At 45.4% G+C, this 9,930-nt stretch overlaps 1 long non-coding RNA gene across 1 annotated transcript; it reads left to right on the forward strand.

Annotated features, from left to right (window-relative positions):
* Positions 1-318: 318 nt before the first annotated feature.
* On the forward strand, positions 319-5,472 carry LOC131591852 (uncharacterized). The gene is made up of 3 exons (XR_009280471.1): positions 319-364; positions 808-899; positions 5,389-5,472. It is a non-coding gene; the product is annotated as an uncharacterized LOC131591852 (long non-coding RNA).
* Positions 5,473-9,930: the final 4,458 nt, after the last annotated feature.

Genomic DNA, 9,930 nt, shown 5'->3' on the forward strand with positions numbered 1-9,930 from the left:
ATGATGTAATTCCAAACCTAAACTGTATAAAAGGCATGCTTTTGTTGTAAGACTTTGGAAAACTCCCTTTAGAGATTTCCCCAACGTGCACGTTGCTAATAAAATACCTCCTGTCTATCTGACTTAAACTGCGTCTCTTAGACAGTTATTTATCGCCTTTTGGGGCAAAATTCGGCATCAGTTCTGGCGACCCAGATGGGACGAAACAGGAGACTCAGACTTTGAGGGGTTCCCTCCGAAGAGCCGGTCCGGGGCCGGGACCCTCTGGGGCCCCTGACGGATTTTTGTCAGAAGAGACTCCCCTCCCGGACCAGCGCTCTTCGGCAGAGGAAGGATTCCCTGCATCTCCTGCTCCAATTAAGAGGTATTTTTAATTGTTTATTGGTTTTGGTTTAAAGCGCTTTATTGGGACACGGGGGTCAGACGTGACCACCGAAGGGTAAACCAGGGGACGCCCTGGTAAAAATCCCTAATTGGTACCATTTGTGTTCGATATCTCGGACATCATAGGTTTTGGTACTATTGGTGTTTGTCCCTAATTGGTACCATTTGTGTTCGATATCTCGGACATCATAGGTTTTGGTACTATTGGTGTTTGTCCCTAATTGGTACCATTTGTGTTCGATATCTCGGACATCATAGGTTTTGGTACTATTGGTGTTTGTCCCTAATTGGTACCATTTGTGTTCGATATCTCGGACATCATAGGTTTTGGTACCATTGGTGTTTGTATGTGTTTTGTGTGTTCGTTTTATGTGTTTGTTGCAAAGTTTTATAGGAGACATCTTGTCACTCTTTATGTAATAGATTGAAACGCGCATTGTGCTGTCTACGTGCCTTGAATTTGGGAAGCCGGTACTTCACAGTTTGAGGGCGACTTTTTTTTGTGACAAAACCTGGTAAAACAATTTTATTTTATAAGTGTGTGTTGTATGTGAGGGTGAGTGAGACGCAGCGTAGCTGCGAAGCGAGAGGGAGTCCTGCTCCGCATTTCCTGTTCTTCGCGAGAAGCCAGGTCGGAAACGGACTAAGCGATTGAGATTGTGTGCATGAAGTGTTAAAATATATCAGCATATCGTGGTTGCGAGAGAGGGACTGTTTCGGTTAACAGAAAACGCAGATACAGGGGATAGTCATGGGAGGTCAACAGAGTAAGGACGTAAATATGAAAACCCCCTTAGGGTGCATCCTAAAGCATTGGAAGGACCTGGGAGGGAGTCCGGGGTTGGAAGGAGGGCAGCCCATTAAAATCAGAGATTGACGGGAGAAAAAAAAACAGCCCTCAGGGACTAGATAGTCCACAGGGGTCAGGGAGCTACATGAATGCTGACAGCCCACCCACACTGGAGGTTGAGGGGGAGGAAGGCAGTGGGTCAGAAGCAGAGAGCCGAAGGGAGACACGTAGCATACCCGAGCTCAGTCCATATGGAGATAGCAACACCTCCAGAAATGGAGGCGTCTGTAGAATGGAAACCAGTGCACCAAGGACTGGGGATAAAAGCAATTCACCGGGAGGCGACGTCCCTAAATTGAGATACAGCAAGAAGAATGATAATGAGGCATGCGAAAGGGAGGCAGAGAGTAACTCACAGAAACTGAACATAGTAATTCAGATAGAGGATAAGAGAAGTGGAGGGGGAGTAGAGGATGAGAGGAACCGCAGCCCGGGACAGGATAAGAGCTGGCAGATACAAAAGAGGCGACAGACGCAGGATGAGAATCGGATGGATTGTGTGATAGAGATAGGAGAGGAAAATGAAGAGCAAGAAGGGGGAAAGAAGAAAGAGAAGAGAAAGAATAGGGAAAGCATTGAGGCACAGGAAGAAAATCCCGGGGAGGGGACCAGTCACTCGTATTACACCAGATCTGTGGCACGGGGGGAAGCAAAGCAAGGGGAGAAAGGGAATCGCACGATAGCTCCTCTCCGACAAGTTATGCCAATAGTAGGGGAAAAGACTAGAGTAAAGGTGCCATTCTCGACGAGTGATTTGAACAATTGGAGGGATGAGGCAAGGAACTTCAGGAGGAATCCAGAGGGAGTAGCAAAGAGGTTTGAACTAATGGCAAAGAACTTAGATATTGATTGGGAGGATATAGAAGTGATGTTGTCAGAGTTGACAGATACGGAAAGGGAACTCGTATTGGAAACGGGGAGGCGACATGCCCAACTATTATCGGGGAGACTAGAAGATAATTTTCCCAGCAGTAAACCAGAGTGGGACCCGGGCAACGCGGAACACTATCAACGGCTAGTGCAGTATAGAGCTAGGGGAGGGTAAAAAGGAATTAGACTTTTTGATTGATACGGGAGCAACCTTTTCGGTTTTAAATCAAGAATTTGTACCTAAAAGTGATGAATTTGTGCAAGTTGTGGGAGCAACAGGCCAACCAGAAAAGGCTTACTTTTGAAACCCATTAAATACAAAATTGGGAAGCAAATGGGAATTCATCAGTTCCTGTATTTACCAAATTCACCAAAACCCCTACTAGGGAGAGACTTATTGGAGAACTTGGGGGCCGTAATAAAGTTTAACAAAGACCAATTGGAGTTTCAAGTAAATGAAGAACAACTGATTACAGCTCTAAGCCTAACGATCAGTTGTGTGGAGCCTAAACCTGAAAGCCACAATTTCGAGCAAATCCTGAGCAAGATGTACCCATTGGTGTGGGCTACTGATATACCTGGAAAATCAAAACAAGCAGCACCGATTGTCGTTGAACTTAAAGCTGGGACAAAACCGGTGAGAAAGAAACAATACCCTCTGAGGATAGAAGATAGGAAAGGGATTGAGCCCACAATCAGAAGGTTTATGGAACTGGGGTTATTGGTAGAATGCGAATCAGATTTTAATACACCAATCCTGCCAGTCAAGAAACCTAATGGAACCTATAGGTTAGTCCAGGATCTGAGAGCAGTAAATGAAATAACTAAGGCATTGCATCCGGTAGTTGCTAACCCATACACGCTTTTGACCAGACTGAAGGAGAATTTGGCCTGGTTCACCGTATTAGATTTAAAAGACGCGTTCTTTTGCCTCCCCTTAGCTCTCGAGAGTCAAAAGATTTTTGCCTTTGAGTGGGAATCTGTAGATAGTGGAAGAAAGACCCAACTCACCTGGACAGTGTTGCCCCAAGGGTGGTGCAATTCCCCTACGATTTTTGGGAATCAGTTAGCCAAGGAACTAGAACAGTGGGAAAGGCCGCTGGGAGATGGCACCCTTCTGCAGTACGTAGACGACCTCCTAATAGCAACAGTGACAGAGGAAGAATGCATTGAATGGACCATTTCCTTGCTGAATTTCCTGGGTTTAAGTGGATATCGAGTCTCTCGACAGAAAGCACAGCTGGTACAGACACAAGTGGTGTACCTGGGATACGAAGTCTCCAGAGGACAGCGATCCCTGGGAGCAGCTAGGAAAGAGGCCATCTGCCAGATGCCCAAACCAGAGACGGTGAGAGATCTGCGCGCCTTTTTGGGGATGACAGGTTGGTGTCGGTTATGGATCTACCAGTACGGGATACTCGCTAAACCACTGTATGATTTGTTGAAGGAGGCTAAGAGCATCCTAGTTTGGACTCCCGAGGCAGAAGAAGCCTTCAAGAAGCTGAAGATGGAACTAATGAGAGCACCAGCCTTAGGTCTCCCAGACGTATCAAAACCATTCTGGCTGTTCTCCCACGAACGACAAGGGATGGCCTTAGGAGTCCTAGCACAGCAGCTGGGACCGCACAAGAGAGCTGTGGCCTACTTCTCTAACATAGAAGAGGCCAGGAAGCTCACGCTGGGCCAAAAGGTGACTGTACTAGTATCCCACACCGTGTCAGCTGTGCTGGAACAGAAAGGCAACCATTGGTTGTCGCCTTCCAGATTCCTAAAATACCAGGCCGTTCTGGCTGAATCAGATGACGTAACCATTCAGGTAACTAACATTGTGAACCCAGCTTCATTTCTAGAAGGAAGAGCCCCGGCAGAACCCATCGAACACGACTACCTGGAGACAATTGAAGCTGTCTATTCCAGTCGCCCGGACCTCAAAGAAGAGCCGTTCGAAGATGCGGACAACTGGTTCTCGGATGGCAGCAGCTTCGTGAAGCAAGGAGTAAGAATGGCTGGTTATGCGGTCACTACTACAGAAAGGGTAATTGAGTCGAACCCCTTACCCACAGGAACTTCAGCCCAGAAGGCAGAACTGATAGCTCTGACTCGAGCTCTGGAATTGGCAGAGAACATGCAAATCAATATATGGACAGACTCTAAATATGCCTTTTCTGTTGTACATGCTCATGGGGCCATCTGGAAAGAAAGAGGACTGTTGACTACACAAGAAAAAACAGTTAAACATGCAGAGGAGGTTCTGCGATTGCTAGAGGCGGTCCAACTCCCAGCTCAAGTGGCCATAATGCATTGTAAGGGACATCTGAAAGGCAATACTATTCCAGAAATAGGAAATAGAAAGGCAGATACAGAGGCCAAATTGGCTGCCACAAAGTCTAGGGAAGTGGGAATAATGGCCCTAATACCAGGAGACCTGGATATCAGTATCAAGCCAGATTACCAGGAATCAGACCATAAATGGATTCAAAGAAATAAGGGCAAAATATTAGAAAATGGTTGGGGTCAATTTGAAACAGGACAGTTAGTAGTACCAGGAAATGTGATGTGGCAGTTTGTAAAAGCAGAACATGAGAAGGCCCATTGGGGTTTGGATCCGCTTTACCAATATTTGCAAACCAGGATAGCAGGACCGAAATTATTTACTACTATAAAGCACGTAACATCCCAGTGCGAACGGTGCCTGAGAAATAACCCGAATACGGGAACCAAGATACACCAAGGAGCCATAAGTCGAGGTAAATTCCCAGGTGAAGTATGGCAAATTGATTTTTCTGAGCTCCCAAGAAAAGGGGGGGCTCCGATATTTGTTGGTATTAACTGATACATTTTCTGGGTGGCCTGAAGCATTCCCTTGCAGGACAAACAAGGAAAGAGAAGTGACCGAAATACTGTTGAATGAAATCATTCCGCGGTTTGGGGTACCGAAGAGTATTTCCTCGGATAGGGGTACACACTTCTGTGCGAAAGTGGTGAGAGCAATAAGCAAAGCATTATGGTATCAAGCCTTGCCTATTGCTCTGCTGAGGCTGAGAGTCAAACCAAGGTCAAAAGAGAAGCTAAGCCCATTCGAAATCCTGTATGGTAGACCTTATGCTATGCAAGTTGTAAACGGGGATGCCATAGGCCAAATCGGTAACCAGTACATTTATGATTATGTAATTACAGTGGGGAAACAATTGGATAAGAATGCTACCGTGGTAATAGAGCACCAACCTAAATAACCTGATTGTAAATTGCATCCGTTTAACCCCGGTGATTGGGTGTATGTTAAGAATCTTTTAGGAAAACCCCTACAAGAGAAGTGGGAAGGACCTTTCCAAGTGCTGCTGACTACCTTCACCGCGGTCCGGATCAAGGAGCGACCTACGTGGATTCATTACTCGCGGGTCAAGAAAGCTCCAGAGAGTAAACAAGAGGAACGGACATCATGACCTTGACTTCACCTCAAGCCCTTTCAACCCTGATCATTGGACTCTCGATAAGTATAGCTCTTCCCCGAGACTCTGACCCGATAGATCCATAGTCTCACGCACACCAGTGTATCCACCCGGAATGGGGAGAGAAGGGACCCTATTTCGAGGTATATGCCCTACGTAACAATCAGCCATACGCAAGTAAATTATGGCATCAATCTTCCATGGTAGCATACAAGGGAGACCAAATCCAAATTGGGTGTCGAGAGCTTGACTCAGTGGAAGGAAGAACAAAGCAGCTAGTATTGACAATTCGATCCTTGGGGAAGTCAGCATCCGAACATAACTTAATTACCTTTAGTCCGGTAAAAATGGGTAAGCCCACTATTTGGAGGCAGCAAAAGGGCCCAATTTCATGTCGGTGGAGTGATTTCCGGGAAGATCCAACCGGATCACAGCCCCAAAGACTTGCCCCAAGAAACCACTCCACCAGCGGAATGCAAACAATGTTTGGGCCAGTTATGATTATATCAAAAATAAGTGGCAATCGGTTAGCACAGAAGCATGTATTCCTAGAGGACAGCTAGGTTATGTTTGCGAAAACGCTGTAGTAGAGGCAGAAGATTTATGCTTAGATGCTGAGAATAGAGTGTGCACCTTTGAAGTGCTTTTGCGTAATCGAACACAGTCACAAGTTTACTATATAGGGAATGGGTGTGCTTGCGTACGGACAGCCTGTGACAATGTCACTATAGATAATTGCCAAGAGGAAACTAACAATACTAACTTTTGTGTATGCAACTTTACCAAAATAGTGGGTTGCGATTTTCATTATACTGTCCCAATAACTACTCAACAGCTAATTAACACAGATTTTAACCTGTATCGAGAAATACCAGAATTGCAAATAGGGATGGATGTCAAAATTCTCAAAGCAATGCTCGCACACCCCAAAGTAAAGGAATTGGTGCAAAGAGTGAATCAAACAACTACACGGATGGTATGGCAGGTAGAACATGATTCAGAAAGAATAAAGAATGTCCTCACCGAAGTAGAACAAGTAGGCCAGCATCATTGGTGGGATATCTTCACAGGATTTTCCCCAACAGCCACACAGGTTTTCAATTACCTGGTGCCCCCAATGATATTGGTAGTTAGAGCCTTGTTGGTTTTAACTTTTACAAATATTTTTATGTGGTGGAAGCTAAGGATCATAATGAAAAGGACCCAAATGGTTTGGGCTATGGTACGAGCGCATCAGCGCTCTTAGGATTAGACATCAGCACTCTTAGGATCAGACCTTGACGAAAGAATTCGTAAGTCATAAGAAAAGGGGGGAATGAAGCCATAAAATAGATAGCCTTCGAGAAATAATGGGTTAAAACATAGAATATGAAGGGAACATCTGGAAGTAATAAACACAACGACAGGAGGGAAAGAGAAGGATAAAAAAATCACCGGACTAAGCGTAATTTAAGCCGAAGCTAAAGCATGCCTAATGTCAATATGATAAGTTGGCCCTAGGAGGTTGGGAACTCGGCCAACTACACCGGGAAAGGACCAAATTTGGAAAGAAGTTCAAAAGTTTAAGGAGGAAGACTCCTCGGAGACCCTCGCCCACGATGAAGGCCGACCGGAACGACCCCCGAAAAGATCCTCAAAATAGAAGTTTCCGCCCACGCCCCGCCTACGGCACGCCCCATATGAATATGCATTGATATGATGTAATTCCAAACCTAAACTGTATAAAAGGCATGCTTTTGTTGTAAGACTTTGGAAAACTCCCTTTAGAGATTTCCCCAACGTGCACGTTGCTAATAAAATACCTCCTGTCTATCTGACTTAAACTGCGTCTCTTAGACAGTTATTTATCGCCTTTTGGGGAAAAATTCGGCATCATAAGAGGAAAAGTATGCATAGCAAGGCCAAGAGAAAAGCGGTAAAGAAGTTAGCGTGGGGGATAGGTGAGTGTAGCTGAGAAAGAAAGAAAATGCCTCATTCCAGTTTGTATGTATGTATGTGTGTGTGAAGTTTGCAGGATGTAAAGCAGAAGAAAGCAGTGACTTGATGGTGGAGTGAATGGATGCTTTTGAATACACGTGGCAAGGTCCAAGCAAACTATTTGTCTTGGCACATCTGTGTCCCATAAACTTCTTAGTTTAGATTCAGACTGTAAGCGGGACAGAGAACACCCCTAAAATTACAGCTGAGCAAGAAAGCAGGTCGCATCAGCATGTTTTAAAGGAAGCAGTTTTTTTGTGTGAGAAGAAAATGGACATATGAGACTCCAGCAGTATCGACGTTCAGCTTAGAAGCAAAGTGCAATGATTCCGTACAAACTCTGAAAATGAAACGCAGCAATAAAAAGGCAATGGGACATGTCAGCGAAAGCTTTGTGGCCAAGCAGGGTGAGATGTTTGAAGCAGAACCACAGTTTGGTTTCACTAAGGATCCATCATGGTGGATTGCAAACATGTGCCAAGACAACACATATTCTGCAGCTGTTGCAGCTCTCCGCTTTCCCTTAGACTCTAAAATGCAGAGAAATGGCCTGCGCAGCGCAGAAGCTATTTGTGCTGCTTGTACACCTCTTCCAACCCCTCAGTGGAAACTATTGCGCCTGCCTTTAGACTCTGAGATCCAGAGAACACAATGGTAGAGGCAGTGGAGAATGGAAGGAGAGAGTGAAGTTTGATGAGTGAGTTTGATGTGACTTATGTGGAGCACGCAGAAAATGTAGCCCCGTACTGGTTTTTACACCTGGAGCCTATTTCTGTAAGACATTTCAGGTGGACATTTTTGATCAAGAAGCCAGAGTGAAAAAATTGACAGCAGGTCTCTCTGGGAAAGAAAAAGCAGCAAGGCGTCGTGTGCCATTTAAATGCTGCTATAAGAAGGGCATACTTTAGCAGCATCTCTCTTGACACTTCTATCTGTGTAATCTCTAGCTGCTTGGACACAGCGACACTGAAAATAATTGTACTGCAAATACCAAGTTACACAGGGAAAAAGGCTAGGTCAGCAAATGCCTTCTGTCCTGGCACATCTCTCAGTCAGAACTCCAGCTGAAAAATTTTGCTGTAATGATGGACTTTGCCACTTGGAGAGAATTTATATAGTTGGGAAGAAACATTCAAAGCCCTAGTGCATTTCGTCTATTTTACGGACTGCAAAGGCACTATGAAGGCCAGCCCTAGCTTTTTGTTGGACTTTTTCTTTTTGAGTAGCTGCTGGACGTTTTGAAGCGGTTTGGGATCTGCTAGAGTGCAAGGTAATACATAGAGTTTGAGGAAAGTGATATACACATTTTATATCTCCAGGGAGGTGGATGTAGTTCAGTGTGTGCGAGTTACATGTTGAGCAGCTGATCACACAGAAAAGAAGAGGCTGCGCTGCAATTGCCTTTTCATTTGCAGCTTATAAACTGCACAGCCCACAATGAAACAATTCCACTTCCTTCTGTGCTACATACAGGATCCCATTCTCTCAGTCTCTAAGAGCCAGGACCCCCAGCGGAGCTCTTCCCTGCGCTGCTCCTACACCAATGAGGCCGGAGCCGCAAACAGCTTGGCTTTTTCCCTGGCACCGGCTGCCAGCGCTCATCAAAATAACCACACGATGGCGCTGTCGACTAACAAAAGAAGGAAACACACCGAGGCCAGCTCCAAAGGACAGAGCCGAGTTGGAAACGTCCCTGCTCTCAAATTAACTGTGCCAGGAAAAAAAGACTTTGCTGATCTTCCCCCTCCAAGTGTGCAAACACTTTTGCACCACACTCAAAGGGCAACACGAAATCCTCTGCCCTAACAAACATTTTCACTCTCGCAGAGTCCGGTAACAAACTCAAAGACATCCGCTCAACAAATGTGCCAGCGGAGAGAGAAAGTTCTTTGCTGCCTACAATTTCAACTTCACCCATCAAACAATGAACACACACCCTGCTATTAGCACTTTTCTTTTCTGCTCTACGCTCCTAAGCTTTCAGTCTCAGAGTCAAGATCCAAGCAGCATGGCAACAGGGACTACTCACACACTAAAGCTACAAGGACAAAAAGCTCAACAACTTGGTGTCTAGATTCCCACTGTCAGTTCAACAGCTCTAACCCACAGGGAAACCTCTTGGGAAAAACCTTTAAATTCACTGAGACCACCCAAAGTGCCCATCCAAACTTAATTTCTTTGCCAAAGCGAATAACAAGAAGCTCATTTCAAGAGAAATGGCATCCCCTCCTCCAAAATCCAAAACATCCAGTGACTGATCCCATACAATGGTGTCAGAACACTCTTACTAGAGGCAGACAGCCTTCCAAAGATGGATACTGACTCAATGACTGTACAAATTGAGGGAGTGCTTCCAAATATGCCGGCACAAGAAGCTGCTGTCGTCCTTGAGCTGCGCGA

The sequence above is a fragment of the Poecile atricapillus genome, chromosome W (genome assembly GCF_030490865.1).
Source record: "Poecile atricapillus isolate bPoeAtr1 chromosome W, bPoeAtr1.hap1, whole genome shotgun sequence".
NCBI lineage: Eukaryota > Metazoa > Chordata > Aves > Passeriformes > Paridae > Poecile > Poecile atricapillus.